The 15704-nt window shown below is 45.3% G+C and overlaps 1 long non-coding RNA gene across 1 annotated transcript; it reads right to left on the reverse strand.

Annotated features, from left to right (window-relative positions):
* Positions 1–798: 798 nt before the first annotated feature.
* LOC112571252 lies at positions 799–8198 on the reverse strand. Its single transcript, XR_003100780.1, has 4 exons — positions 8070–8198; positions 6281–6490; positions 4751–4913; positions 799–1082 (listed from the first exon to the last, which is right to left on the reverse strand). It is a non-coding gene; the product is annotated as an uncharacterized LOC112571252 (long non-coding RNA).
* Between the last annotated feature and the right edge of the window lie 7506 nt (positions 8199–15704).

A 15704-nucleotide genomic window follows, 5' to 3' on the forward strand; every position in this document is an offset into this window, starting at 1 on the left:
CTGTCCGCCCAATAATCTGCAGTCGGTGCGAGGTACAACCGATAATTAACGCTTGTGTGAGCTCACGGGAGGCGGTTTGGAAACAATATCAAGAGGTCACGAGGTCACGACGTTAGAAGCCAATTGCGCCATTTTGTTACACGTAACCCAAGGCGACCTCTGTGCTGCTCCATCCCCTGGCTTCCTGGTCCCAGAGTTGGTGACAGGCAAGCAGACGAAATGGCCATCTGCTGATAGCTAAACTGCCCATTTGCTCTCTGGACCTCTCCGATTGCCATGCGGTCCCCGCACGCTTTATTTCGCCTGGTCGGCAATAACTTTCAATTAGACACAGTGAGCCCCACAGCGGACCTTGCAGTTAGTCCCCACGCTGAGCCCAACATAAAGTTTAGCTGTCATTCCTGGAAACAACTGCATCCGATCGCCGTTTCATTTTTTTTTTTTTGTCAGTTTTTTGTTAATTTTTGTTTGCATTGTCTTGTCCTGCTTGGCTTCTCAATAATTTTCTTTGCTTTAGTTTTGCTGTACTTAGTATTTCGGATGATCATTGTTTTATATTTAATTTTCGTTCATTTTCTTTTACTTGTAACGTCCTCTGCCATGAACAGTTCTTGTCATGACTTGTCACTCAGCGAATGATGGCGACAACTGGGGAAGTGCCTTTGCAGCCTTTGATAACTCTGTTTCCGACAACGACGACGATAATGATGACGACGACGACGACCTCATCTTCTCTATCGTTTATCCTGCCTCATGGAAACGAGGAAAGTTTCTATTTATAAAATTGACGATCAAATCCTCCATTATCCTCCAGCATGCCATGGAGCGCCGTTTCATGATGGTTCTTGCTCGTGGAGTTATAGAACCTTCTAAAACATGGAAGAAATGAGAAACATCAAGTAAATTGTGGTCTTGGGACAACTTCCTGTCCAGGCTTCTAAGAAGCTTAGAAAGTGAGCGGGGGAAGCAGTTGACACTAGTGGTTGCAGTCATGTGATGAGGTGTACGTCACGCTAGTGCTGGTGAGCAGGAGCCGCCCTCGTTAAACGAGTCCGCGCAGGCGCACTTAATGGGATGAAAATCTGAAACCGCCACCAGAACCCAAGATGAAGTCGTTCAGTTCCATTAGGACAGCATGAGGCTGGCACGCACCAACTCAAAGTAAGACTCGTTCCCACGATTTCACCCCAGCCCCCACCCGGTACTGTCATCTTAAAAATCCAATCTCACATGTGTCCTGAGACCTCTTTCTCCCCCTTCTCGAACATTTTTATTTTTTCTGTCGTTCTTTCTCTCTCCTTTTCGGTCACCAAAGAAGCCACATTGGAACAGCAGTAACAGGTCATAAAGAGAGCTTCATCGCTTGTCCTAGACCTAGAGTTTACTGAGGAGGTCGCCCTGGTAGTAGTGATGGTATCTAGGGGTTGGGAAACTTCTTCATTCTGGTGAACATGGATAATGAAGTTTATTTGAGACTGACGGGTGTCCAACAACTCTACAGAGGTTTTATTTATTTATTATTTGCTTTGTTGGCTCATTGTTCCTCGTGCGAGGGAGAGGACCGCCTTCACATAAAGTTGGCCCCGAGAAAAGTGAGGTTTTAACATGTCGCTCCCTAAGGACTGAAGAGGTCATAGGTCGACCTTTACCTTTACCTATATAAGCTCACTAATGATTATTATGTGGAGGAAGCGGCAACGAGTAGGTAAATGGATAGACTGACTGTGGTAGCGCCAGTTATGAAGACAAAGAGTGCTTTTCTCTTTCTCCTCGCTGAGCTGCACCTTGGTTCATTTCGAATCACGTGTGCACTCGCCATGTCCACCCGAGCACCCGATCTGGTGTCCGCGAACCCCGTGCGATGCCGCGAACTTTACGAGCACCTGCGAAACCGTAGAAACACGAACGTGCCGACCGCGGGACAGAGAACAAAGAGCATAAATTAGCCGCTGGACTGAGAGGGAAACTAACGAGGACTCAATCAGTCAGCGTGTCTGAGCGGAACGGTCCTCCGGCTGCACAGGAACCGCTGCTCGAGAGTCTGACGCGGGTCTAAACGGTCTGAGCTCACGTGCAGTGCGCACGCGCAACCTCGTTTGTTTGAAGGACCTTGCCTGTGTCACCCCCTTCCTAACTCCTCCCTCTCTCTCTCCTCCAGCCTTCTCTCCATCCCCGCCCAACATAAAAGCGGTAAATGTCCTGTCGATAGAAGAAGTGCTGCGGCGGGCGGAAAGAGATGGCGCTGATGTCGCTGATGGCGCGGCGTGCGTTCCGGTAGAGAGCTGAGCGCGACTGCTACTACATCTCCATTCACTGCGCGCTGAGTACGTTAAAGTCAGTCCTCCACCCGGCTTGTCTTTCCTTCTATCACTTTTACACCTTTGAAATTGCTGCGGGCTGACTCTCCATCCTCCATTCCTGTCGTCAGTCGAGAACATCCATATTGGATCGACCTCAGTGTGCATCACGTGCATGGATTCCGGGCAGGTGACAGTTGCACAGCACAGCAGTCAAAGCCTCGTTACAAATCGAAAATACAATACACTGATCATATTTATGTTACTGGCAAACAGATCCAAGTGCAAGAAAAGTATTTCCTTTTAAACTTTCAGAAAAAGAACAACCTCTCTCTATCCCAGCCTTGCTCAGCCAAATTTTATTCTAACAGAAGTTTTTCGCTTCTCGTATTGAAAGAGAAAGCGCCTCCTAGCAAACGCCATTTGAAAGAAAAGTTAATTGGGACAGTGGAAGGGGAGGTAATCTGAAACGCAAAGGGAAGCCGCTAGGTGGCACCAAGCACGAGACCACGTGTGAGTGGTACCCTACTCACTCCGGAGCTGATTAGTGGCAGAACTAAATCCTTTTGTAATTTGAGTGCTGATGGTCTTCTTCTCTCTGTTCGCTGAGAGGGTGGGAAGCTTTGTTTCTCCTTTTACTCGATTCTTCTTTCTTTCGTTTCTACTTCTTGGCGTGACTTGTGAGAGAGAGAGAGCATGAGCAAAAAGAAACAATGTTGGTAAATAAGTCTGGACAGGGTTCAGCATCTTGACTGAAGTTCCAACATCTAGAATATTCGCTGAAAAACTATTTTGTAACTTTTCTCTCACAAAACTTTTTCAAATGTTCAGACATTTGTCTCGTTATGTCTCGTGAAGAAGGCCGTTTACAGAACCTCGTAAACACGATCTGTGAAGTGCGCATGATCAGTTTTTGTCGCTTCCAGAACTATCTTTGGATCTCTTCTTTTCTTTGTAGATAGCAAGGGAGAGAACCAGTACAAAGACATGGACGACACCTCGCTACTACCTCCCTCACCTCTCTTTCCTCCTCCTTCCCGACGCCTCTGTCTTTAATGAACATCGTGGATGAAAGGCGAGTGAGCTTATCTACCTTCAAACTATCCTACATCCCTCTGTTGCAGGTGCCGGAGGATAAACACTCCGCGTGAAAAGCTTTGGTCTCAACCTTTCCTCACACAAAATCTCGCGACCTCGTCATCGATCCGCGAGAAGTGGACGAGAAGACGCCAGCGCGAAACACAACACTAGTTGGCGGCGTCAACTTCCGCCTGGGTGGCTGGACGGTCCACTAGCGACCTGACCACACCGGACAATGAACAATGACAGTGAAAATTGACCCTGACACTCTAACACTCGGCGACCCCCGGCACCCAACCCTCCTCCCGCCATGGTGGGAGGGACGCCCGGGCTAATTACCGTGTCCAGCGCCCCAGACTCTGGCAGCTACCAGCCTCGTGTTAGCATGAAACTGTCCAACTGACCACGCCCCGGCTGCCCCATCTGCGACCTTCAGTGACCCTCTCGTGGGTCAGGGGCCACGTCCTCGAGGGTCAGTACGTTGTCTTCGTGCGCAGCGGCGCGTGCTTCTCAGTCTTATCTATGGAGGGGGCCGGTGGGTGGGAAGGCGCCTGGCATCTGAACAGGGATGGACTGTTATCTTTCTCGCTGGTCACATCCGATCTGTAGATCGGTTGTCCGATACAATGTTCTGAACACTCCCTTACTCCCATCTTCCTCCTCCATCAAGCAAACAAATTTGTCAGTTGACCCTTCACCCGTTAAGGAGACAGTACCGCACACATGTGTCTATTAAAGAGACCATGCCACACAGAAAAACTAATTTGTCCATTAATGACACTCTGCCACACGGACACGTGACTTTTTGTAGGGTTTGTCCTAAAGATTTATTTTGTCGGGTGCTTAATTCATGGGTACCCTTGTCTAGCGGGTGGCATCAAGTGACTACCCGGTGTTGTATGGAATGTGTCAGTGCCGATTCCGGGTAACAAGAGAGGGAGGAAGAAGGAGAGAGAATAAATGGCAAAGAAGAACGAAGTTTAACAGACACCTCCCTCCTCTCAACCCTGTAGTTCTGTCTATTGTGGAGAGAGAGAAGATGAATATGTCTGGCAGCTGAGTATCGGGGTGTGAAGCTCAATTTCCCCTTCTACCTCCATTTTTCACTTCCATATCTCTCGTTGTTTCCTCCTCGTCTGTGAGTGACTCACTGTCAGCTAAAATGTTATTGCATCAAAGTTCTGAAGTCATTTCTAGAAAAAACTGGTTTATTTTTAACTAAAAATTGCTCAATAGTCGATACTGACTATCTCGCAAAGTAAAGTGTGACAGTGGAAACTATTCCATTCATCATCAAAACAGAACTGATTATCCTCCCCCGACCAAACACCTGACAATTGCGTACGCTAAGCAAATATTTGTCGAGTTCTTACCTGGATGTCGAGCAACATTGTCGAGGGTTGTTATTGCAGGGCGTTGGCTGACGCTCCAGGAGGCAGATCCTCCAAAATACTGGAGTCTGCTCATTGAGTGAGTGCTGCTCACCACCTCGTGACTCGTGTTCACACTTGCAACCTGCTATTGATCGCTGGCTACCTGCACAGGTGTGACAACCTCTTTACGATCTTCCCTTACGAGCCGCTAACGGCTTACCTGCTATTTACGGCGCAGTGCCCGGAGGTAAGGTAGGGGTAAGGTGGTGGGGAGGCAGGTACCTGCAGTTTGCCGACTGGATTCATCAATCAACAGGCTGCACCCAGGTGATTTGCCTGTCATTTGTAAACGTTCTTCTGGCAGACTTTCCGCAGAACGACCGAGATCGATTCCAGAAGCATCAGAGCAAAAGCGGATTATCTTTCGAAGTCACGTGGACACAATCGTGCAGACTGGTCGTTGGGCGGGTGGGAGGATGAGCGGGTGCGCGCATGCGTGAGTGGGTGAGAGGAAGAGAGCGTCTACGTATAAGATAGACAGAAGAGAGAGACTTCATCTCTGGCAGGTATAATGCCCAGAATGGAATAAGAGGAGAAGCAGTTATCTTCCGTTGGCAACCCCCGGAGAGCGTGGACACCCATCCTGCCAAAGTCACTCTCCCCGACACTTAGCGGCTGGCATGGAGGCGACAAGCTTGTGGAGAGGCAAGTATTGACAGGACAGTCACAAGGTTCTGGCAGTTTCCGGGCGAGACAGACACTCCAACCTTTAGTCCAGGGACCAAATGGCGGCCCGCCACAGATGGCGCTGTCTCCTTAGAGCTCTCGCTAATGTTTCCGATTCGTTGACGGAAGCTGAAAGCGCCATCTTGGAGCCGCTTTGTGCCTCCTTGTTACAGATGCAAACTTTGATACATCATCGATCTCGCAGCAATGTGGCGGCGATACTGATTTCTCAATCGATATGGAAAAGACTTTTCCGTCTCCAGAAATCGCATTTTCCAAGCACGCAATAGTCGATTGTAGAAGAAGGGAAGATTGTATAATGCTACCTTTTGGCTGGTGACATAATCAATACAAATAATACAAACAAGATAAAAAGCGAGTCTTGCCATGTGCTGAAATTTTCCGTTCGTGGGTTTAACAAGACCTGTCTTGTATTTGCTGGCAAGGTTCTTGAATTGAACAGAGACTTACATTGTTAACCCTCATACTGAAAAATTTCTGGGATGTCTCTGGCTGCATCGCCCTCGAGACTCCACGTGCTTCAAATCTTTCTACATATGATGAAGTAGTGGTTAAAGTGCTGGGCATTGAAACAAACAAACAAACAAACAAACCAAACCAACCAACCAACCAACCAACCAACCAACCAACCAACCAACCAACCAACCAACCAACCAACCAACCAACCAACCAACCAACCAACCAACCAACCAACCAAACAAACAAACAAACAATACAAAACAAGCAAAACAACAAAACAAACAAACAAACCAACCAACAAACAAAACAAACAAAGAAACAAACCGTTGGTCCAAGCTCCACCCCCTGTCAGTGTGAGGGTCGAGTTAACCTCCAGCTCGCCCTCAGGGGGAGGGTATTGTTTGCTCGCACCTCCGTCTTCAGATGGTCGGCAAGATTATGCAAAGCTCGTCCTCGCTGCAGTCGTTGGCAGACGCCGGTCATCGGGAGAACTTTTCCTAATCCCCACCACTGGCCACATCCAGTGTCCAGAGACTAGAGGATCAACAGAAAGTGGTTGTGGCTGTCGGATGGTGCTTCTGCCTGCGAGTGAACATGCGTGTGTGTGTGTGAGAGAGAGAGAGATGGAGAAAGAAACAACCATGACTAGGCCATAGAAATATTCCTGACACACAGGAGCATCGTCATCTTCCTTATCCTCCATTTCCTCATCATAGTTGTCTTCCTCACACAAGTTATTTATGACAGCATGCGGAGGCTATATTCTGTGTTTTTAGTATCAACCATCCTCCTGATGTTCATCGTCTTTCCAATCGTCTGGTCCCTGAGCTCAGCCCTCGTCACCCACATCATCGGTCCTGTCGTCAAGTAGCCTCTCCACCTCCTGTGCAGCCCGCGGGTCCAGTTTTCTGTTGACCACTGAGCTTCATTGACCCTCGTCACCCACATCTCGTGACGAGAATCGATAATCGATAGTTGTGGATGGACCATTGGCGCGGCCGCCGAGTGGCCACAGAATAGTCGTCAGGATAATTACTTTTGTAATTGCCTATCCTGTCGCAGGCCAGGGTGAGTGTGACTAATTAGACTGCAGTCCCTGTCGACTTTCAATTTGGAGTTTGTCTCTGTTATCGACGATCTCATTGAATATTTTACAGTTCGGTTTGTCATGGACCACCGGGGGCATTTATCCGAAATGGCTGTTTCAGACTATTCAGAAAATGTATGTAGAATCTTTTAAAGACAATTTTTACAGGAAAATATGGAGATTCTGGAGACAAGTGACAGTCACTCATTTTATTTAAATTCACATTTTTTTTGTCAAATTAAAAACAAAATTGAGGATTATTGAAGCTACCCGTGAACATTTCTCTGGCTTGTACACCTTACATACGGGTCTCTGCCATACCCACCACTCCAACCTCATTGAAAACTGTAATATTACTGGAGAACAGGTCAGACTCGTTTATTTTGCTGACTTGATTTACTTTCTTGGTTTATTTACTTTGCTTAGTAACTCGATTTACTTTATTTGTTTACTTGAGATGTTGAACGAACCAGCTCAACTCTCTATTTCGACTAGGACTGGGACAAAAATTATTGCTTTGGCATGACACAGACAGTGCCTCTTTAACCTGCCGAGTGATGAGTTGAAATGAGCTGCACGCGCCGCTGCTGAGTAGTGATGAGCGGTAATTAGCTGCACGCGCCGCTGCTCGAGGAGTGTCTGATGAGGCTGTAGGTTTCCCAAGATGTCATATCTACAGGCCTGTGAGGGCGGACAGACCCTGGCCACGAGCAACCAGTCAGGTCTGACCCCCCGTACAGACTAATTGTGGGCGTCAGTCCTCCCTCCCTTCATATGTGAGAGGTGGTGTGAGTCCGAGCCTGGAGCTCCAGACGATCCATAGAGTTCACCTCTCCATCTGTCTGTGTGAGAGACAGAGACAGAGAGGTATGTGTCTGTGTGCGTGCATGAGCTTGAGAGTGTGTACGAGCGGTTGCTAACAGGTATTATAAAAAAAATTAAATAAATAAAATAAATAATAATAATAAAAAAATTCTATTCGTCGTGTCAGTCTTCTCCGCTTTGCTCACACATTTCTCATTGTACCTGAGTTGACTATTGTCCAGCACGATGTCTGGATAGATACATTATTTATGCCAGCGTTTCGACGACCACACCAGGAGACTGACGATGAGTTCGATGACGACTACACAATAAAAGATGGCGACCTCCTTTACGGCTCCGGAACTTCTATACTGCAGTACGTAACCGATCGCCTTTCAAACCCAAATTTGAAGCGGAAACGATTCCCAACGACATCAGCCCGACAGTTATTTCACCTGCCATCCGTGTGTCGTCACCGTGCTGAAACGTCTTATCTAACGACGTCACACATCATCCTGCTTAACGGTCTTATCTACCGACGTCACGCAGCACCCAGTTGACAGTTGCTTATCTCACTACGTCATATACCACGTGCTAACACTTGCTTCATCTTATCACACCAGGCAAGTTTGCTGTACTTGGTTACTTCTCGTGAAAGACAAAGAGAAGACACAATGAAACCTGTCCATGTGTCCTGCTCGTCAACATTTCTCCACTAAGTTTGGTGACGACGTTTGTTTATTTATGGAAGTCTTCTACGTGACCATCACGTATTGCTGACGTAGTTGCTGCCGGAGACTGTACTGCCGAAGAAATGCAGTAGATTTTCAACGTGATGTTTTCATTTTCTGTTGAGTGTAATGGCCGCTGAGTGGTATCACCTCATTAATCACAAGTGCCGGGCCACGAGTGACGTTGATATAAGATTGACACCTTGCACCGCACCTACCCTGGGTGGAGTCCACTGAACTTTATTCCTTGCTGACCCAGCTGCCTACAACTGAAGAACGCAGGGCTCGGGGTCCTCCTCTGTCTTCTCTGCCAGGCTCCAGACTGACGAACTTTTGGCCGCTGATGGAGGCGAGGGGCGGGGAGAGATTGAAAAAGAAGAAAGGAACGGAATAAGAAAACAAAAATTGTTACCTCTGTACTTGTCAGACAAAAATGTAAATGTTCACCTGGAGAAAATGCACCACGTGTTCTGATATTCTGTCTCTCTCTCACTCACACACACACACACAGGTGTTTTTCCTATTTTTACCTGTTCATATCCATCATAATCAACAGTAAAGTAAGAGCAGCAGGAACGACTTGAGTTGAGAGGTCGGCGAAAATAACGATAATGACTCCTTTGAAGCGAAGACAAAATCAGAAAATAATAAAGAATAAAAAGGTTACATTCACACAACCTCACCTGTACATCGACTGTCTTCCCCTCAAGGCGAGGCAACAATTACATGTCAACATGAAGATGTTACATGTGTGTGTGTGTGTGTGTGTGTGTGTGTTTGTGTGTTTGTGTGTTTGTGTGTTTGTGTGTGTGTGTTGTGGTTTGTGTGTGTTGGTTTTAGGTAGTTCAGCGGGAGGGAGAGCAAAGGGAGAGCATGTGCTGAGGGATATAGAGCTACATGTCAGACGGGGAGGTGTCAAGAAGTGGGGTTAGTGAAATACTGCTGACATGGTGTGAGAATGAACAGGTAAGGGCGGAGGGAGAGTAAAGAATACGAACAGAAGACAAACTCCAAGCTAGGTGTCGCTGGTTGTATCTTGTCGAGAAGTCTGTGCTCCTGCGATATTCACTTCAGATATACACACGTGTTCACTGGGCAGTAAATTTACAGGACAAAACCTCCGCAGAATGGAGGAGTGGGTGAGAGATGTTATTGAGCAAGAGGCGGACAGTTCTCTTCTCCAGTCTCGAGGAAAATAAAAGAAAGAGAGAGGGAGAGAGTGAGGGAGAGAGAGGAGAGAGAGAGAGGGAGGGTTACAAAGGGAAAAATCTATCAACCTACAGTCACGACAGGACCTGTACCCTGCTCGCCGCCTGCCTCCTTGCTGCAAGCACATCACTGCAGCACCAACATCCAGGAGGCCTGCAGCAGGCAGCGAGGACGAGGCTGGAGAGAATAATGCAGGAGAGACGGGGGTGGACGAGTTACATTAGAGCACTGGCGTGGCTACACCCGTCCATCCATCATCCAGCCGTCCACCCATACATCCAGAAATCTCCTGCCTCGCATTGTATCTTTTGTATTTAAGTTTTGCACCCTGTGGGTGTGTGGGTGGGTGTGTGGGTGTGTGGGTGTAGATGTGTGACTATAGGTTCGAGAGAGAGAGAGAGAGCACGTGCATGTTTTTATGTATTGTTGCAGCGGATAAATAAATATAAATACAAACATGTGTGTGTTAGCAATGACAAGTGTTATGAAGGTAATAAAATGATTTATAGGTTTTTAACAAAACGACTCAATTTTTTTTGTATTATTCTTTTCTACCACATTTTCGACCGACACAAATGTTCGCCATCAATAATTAAGTAGGAGGCAACATGTATGGCATGTGAACAGCTCTACAACATCCAGTCGCCAGTAAAGACTGCTGTTGCCTGAGAGGACTTGTCTGTTAAGAAAAAACATGAAAGGAATGAAGAAAGAAACAAGACTGGTCTGCTGGAACATTCAGCAAGCAGGGTCCTGACACCCAGCCCCTGATATTTGTAGACTTGTGTACATGTGTACATCAGCTTACATGAGGATGTCTGTAAGACTGCTTGCTGCTTGTTGGGGGGAGAGGGAGGGATGAGGAGGACTGTGGGAGGGTGTAGATGGCGCTGATAAAGCTCTGTGGAAAGTCTTTCTAAATATTGATCACAAGCTTTCCTCCCTTCTCCTCCAGCTTCTTCTTGTCTTCGCGTGTGACGAACATCGCGGAAAGATGAGATCAATAGTCTTCGTGTCCTTGTTTACTACTGCGGTTTCTTAAAAACAAAGCCAACATAATCACACAGAAAGGACAGAAAAAACAAACAAATAAGAAATAACTTAAACACAAAAAATAAAGACAAATATAAAGGGAAAAAAGAAAGAAAATAGGGAAAGAAAAGAAAAAAAAAAGGAAGAAAAAATATAAAAAGGAAAAGAAAAGGAAAGAAAAAAGGAAAAGAAAAAGAAACAAAAAAGGAAACGAATTAAGAAAGATGAAAGGAAGGAAAAAAGAAATTTCCATGGAATATTCGAGTTCTGTGAAAGCGATGTAGAAGGTAGCACGCCTTATTTACTATCTACGCCTAAAGTCGATCCTAAATAGAGTTCACTAGATATACGGGTGCACAGGTCATTAAGTACACAAGATGAGTAAACAAACATTGTAAGACAATGTGTTTACCTAACATTACAAAAGAAAGTCGGCTACAAGAAAGAAGCACAAGACATAATAACAAAAACTAATACCAACACCACGACTTTTGAGTTCTGTTATCATTAAAACTCTCCTCCACTTCAGAAAAGATATTGTGAAAAACAAAATAGAAGAGAAAATATCATCGACGAAGAAAAGAAGACACCATAAAGAAATAAAAATAAAAAAGCTTACGAGGGCGAAGAAGAGTGGGTTGTTAAACACACCTGGCAAAGGTAGACTCAGGTAAAAAGAAGTTGCAAATCGAGCGCATTCTATTCTTGGGGAGGTAGTCCATCCCCTTCCCCTCCCTTCTTGCCCTCCTCAAGTGTGCAGGGCGCATGCGCATGGCCGGGAAAGCATCTCGTGTTGGAGCAGTGTACAAAAATTGTAAGAAAATTGTGAGAGCACGTGTTAGAGTTCGCTATAACCCTTGACCTTTCTCCGAGGTAACCTGCGTGAACACGCACCTTGACCTGTGACCCCATTGTGTGAGGGGGGGAGGTGTGGTGATGGGGTGGGGGTGAGGAGACAAACGGCAATTAACTAGATAGGTACACTTCAATCAAACGTCTGGTACCCGTAATAAAAACCAAACAAGAGTTCAAAAGATAAAACAAAAATAAAACCTTAGTCACAGAGACAAAACACGGATTCATCAAGTTTGTATGGGAGAAAAATATGTCGAGAAAATGTACAAACATATAAAAATTCATTGACTGTCTGTCACTCATGCAAGCAGACTGAAAACCCGACAGTAAGACAAGTAGACGGACGGACAGACTGACAGACAAGAAAGTAATTTCATTATTGGTGTGAGCTTCTTACACTAGGTGTGTACCTGAGTGAGCGGCGTGTAATCACCTCTGAGAGTACTCATTACCGCCGTACTGCGATCACGTGACACGAGTAACGGGCGCACGCACTGAGGCGTGTCCGTCGTGCACCTGTAGGTAAGCGATAATTACAGGTGCACCTACACACAGTTAATCATGTTCCGCTTCCTGAGCAGAGATTCCGCGGATAACGATCCCTGCAGCCGCCAGCTCCCGTACATCGCACAGGTACGATTGATATTACCTGGACAGACGGAGCGGCGCTGACTGATGTCTGCAGTTGCAGGTAACTCGCACAGCGGCACTGAAGTTGCCTCCCTTGGAGCCGCTTGTAGGAGCGAAACCTCAGCCTCGCCATCTTAGCGATGCGCCAGACATCTTGCTTCACGTGCTTTGGTTGATGGGGGAGGCAATAGGACCCCTTACTACCCCTCTCTCTCTTTCAAACACACACAAACACACACACATACAAACACAGAGACACACACACAAACACACACAGAGTTTGTCGAGCTTCTCTGGAAGTTTAGCCTCTCACATCCAGCGTCTGCAAATCATTGGAAGACTAGAAAAAAAAAGTATTTTAATCTTCTCACTCACCGGTATTTAATGGCAAGATGAATTGTGGATACAGTTTTTACCTTGAGAAATATTGAAAAAAAGACACAATGCTTGAGGTATACAGTATACTGACTCTACAAGAGGATGAGGATGTCTGCTACCTTGATGTGAAATAAGTGGATGGCTAGAAATAAATACTCTGCTCGCAAACCAGTTCCACTTCCTTTATCTTTCTCTCTCATCCTCCCTTCATTTATTGGTTCTTTTCTTCCATTACTGTCTTAACCTTCATTTTTAATATTTTTCTCTTTTCGTTTGTTTACTTCTCGCTCCTTTTTTTTTTCTTTCTTTCTGCATTTTCTTCATTTTTTCCCCCATTTATCGCCCGGCCATGTATTGAATTAGGAAACATCGATGCCTGTGGTGCAATAACCACAAATAATCACAAAGAACGGAATGAGGAAGACAGTTAAAGTCCGTTTACCAGTAGCTGGACCAAAAAATTGCCATTAAACCCTCGTATTCATGGACATTGGCAATTTATCCCGGGGTACAATTGCTGTAACTTTGCGGAGGCAACTGATGGCTGCGTTAATCGGACAGACAAACTAACTCCCCGTTTATGTTCCCCGGAGTGGGGGAATCGGCCTTGTGGAAATTCCCCGAAAGGTGTCTTTGAGCTTGCTTCCTCGGTCAGAGGGGGAAGCGGAAAATTTTCAAGTGGAGAAACATTAAAAATAATCGAAAAAAACAGGAAAAACCTACAGAAAGTCGAATTTATTTATTCTAACCAAATGCTCAATGTTTCCGAGTAATCATTTGACTGTAAAAAAGTATATATATATTGGGGGAAAACCCAGGGGTGATATTAAGTTTTGTAAATTTTCATGGCGATGCTGCTCTTAGCTTGTGAATTCAATAAAGCAGTTATCAGTCCAATATATTTTTTTGGAGTTCTAGGAAAATGCTGAACTAAATCAATTACAGCCTCTGTCATATTTACCCGGCATTGGGAAAATGTTACCCAAATGCCAGCCCCTCCTCCTTCCCAGTTAACTTAGCTAGGTGCACCCTGATTCCACGAATACCGGGTTTTGACAATTATCCGGGTAGTCAGATGTACCTACCTCGTGTATAACCGAGCCTCATGAATAGTAAGATGGGGTTAGAGGGAGAAATAGTTTCCTTGGAGGCTGTACTGACCGTTGATGGGTTCCGATGAAAAAGGTGGCATTTCTTGATAAATTTGTGGTGTACTTAGATAAGTTCATCACATACCCACTCTTGGAGCACATTGTTGAATCGTGCCTGACAGAAAGACAGACAGACAAGCACCCTCCTTAAACTTCGAACAGACCTCCCTCCCCGAGGATGTTAGATATCCATCAATACCTGAACAGAAGAATCCTGAATGATCCTCCCTCATATCATCACAAGTATCCTCCTCCTTCCTCGCTCGATCTGAACATAATCAGACAAATTATGAGTGATCGCCTTTCATCTTGTTTACATTCGCTGTATCGGAGGCAAGCGGCTGATAAATGTATGTTATGCTAAACTTACCTGCAGCCAGGTGTGGCGTGAAGGAGGGAAAGTAAACCCAGATAGGAGCTGCTTTGTTTACACAGTCTGTGAGCTATGACAGACAGGGAGGAGCTTATTAATTATACAGGAGGATGCACACACTAGAGTGCAAGAACAGAATTAATAGTCGGGTACAGATAATAAATATAGTGATACATAAAATGTCCAGTTGTCTCTTGTAGTAGATTATTTCAATAAATCATTGTAATTGCTGGACTCGGGGTAGTTTGTACATTGGACTGAGGGATGTCCTCTTCCTGGCTTTAGTCATTTATTTATTTTTTGGGGGCGAACATGAGCGTATTCGTTTGTTTTTCGAAATTTAACTTTATTGTAAATGAAAATATCTTTTATGTATCATGTTAAGGTATAAACCAAACAATTATTGAAAACAACATTCAAAAGCGCATGACAATAAACAGAATAATGATTGTAGTAGGAGTGATAACAGTTTTTTTTTCATCCAACACTCTTACTTCATTAAATGAGCTGCTTATGTAAATTATCCATGTTTGTGAGAGATCAGGGCAATATATCGTATTGTCGATAGTGATGTATCTATTCATCGATGCTGGTTGTTGTTTTTTTCCTTCCCTCATTCCGCTCGCGGAATCCATTAGTTTTCTTCGGCGACCTGCAAGTCAGGCGACAGTTGTGAGAGACATTCGCGTGGAAAAACAGTGTCGCCCCCTTTGACATTAATGAAATCATCGATGTTTTTTGAGGACGAACTTTATACGTGTTTCATCCGCCCGCAACATTGGGCAAGCAGTGTTCCAACAGCAAGAGAAAGAAAGAAAAAGAAAATAAAGAGAGCATGAGAGAAGGAGTCAGTACACGACTAGGAGATCGAGAAGAGAGTGAAATCTGATGAAAAGTAACAGGTTTGTCTTTAGTATCTCCATCGAGGTTCTCTATTATTAGGATTCCGAAATTCGTCAGGCCGACATGAGGACCTCTCGCTAGAACCTTCATTCAATCGATTCTTCTTCTTTCTTTCTTTTAACTTTTCTTTCTTTTTAACTTTCTTTTTTTTCTTCTTTTTATTTCCGTTTTTTATATTAGATGTTGACGCAAGCTCAACAACATGGCCGCTTATATCATTTGCTAGCGTTTGCTGACAAAATAATAAAAGGTGGAGGCAAAAATAAAGAAATTCTCGAGATTGTCAGATGAAGTGGAAGAAATGGTAATTTCCTCCATCCTGCACTGAGCTAGCCTGTCATCACTCGAGCTTGAAAATGAAGCTTGTGTTTTTTTACACTGCGCCCTCGCCACAACCCTCAAGTCACGTACCTACCCACACACACACACTCACTCACACACACAGTCTCACACACACACTCACGCCCACGCACACACACACACGCATGTACGGATGCTGCGTGCAGTGGGATGAGCAATGGCTACTTGCACTAACCTCTGAAGAGATGCGGAAATAATCGCACTTGTGCCCCCCAGGGCCTGTCGCTTGTGACAT

The sequence above is a fragment of the Pomacea canaliculata genome, linkage group LG8 (genome assembly GCF_003073045.1).
Source record: "Pomacea canaliculata isolate SZHN2017 linkage group LG8, ASM307304v1, whole genome shotgun sequence".
Taxonomy (NCBI): domain Eukaryota; kingdom Metazoa; phylum Mollusca; class Gastropoda; order Architaenioglossa; family Ampullariidae; genus Pomacea; species Pomacea canaliculata.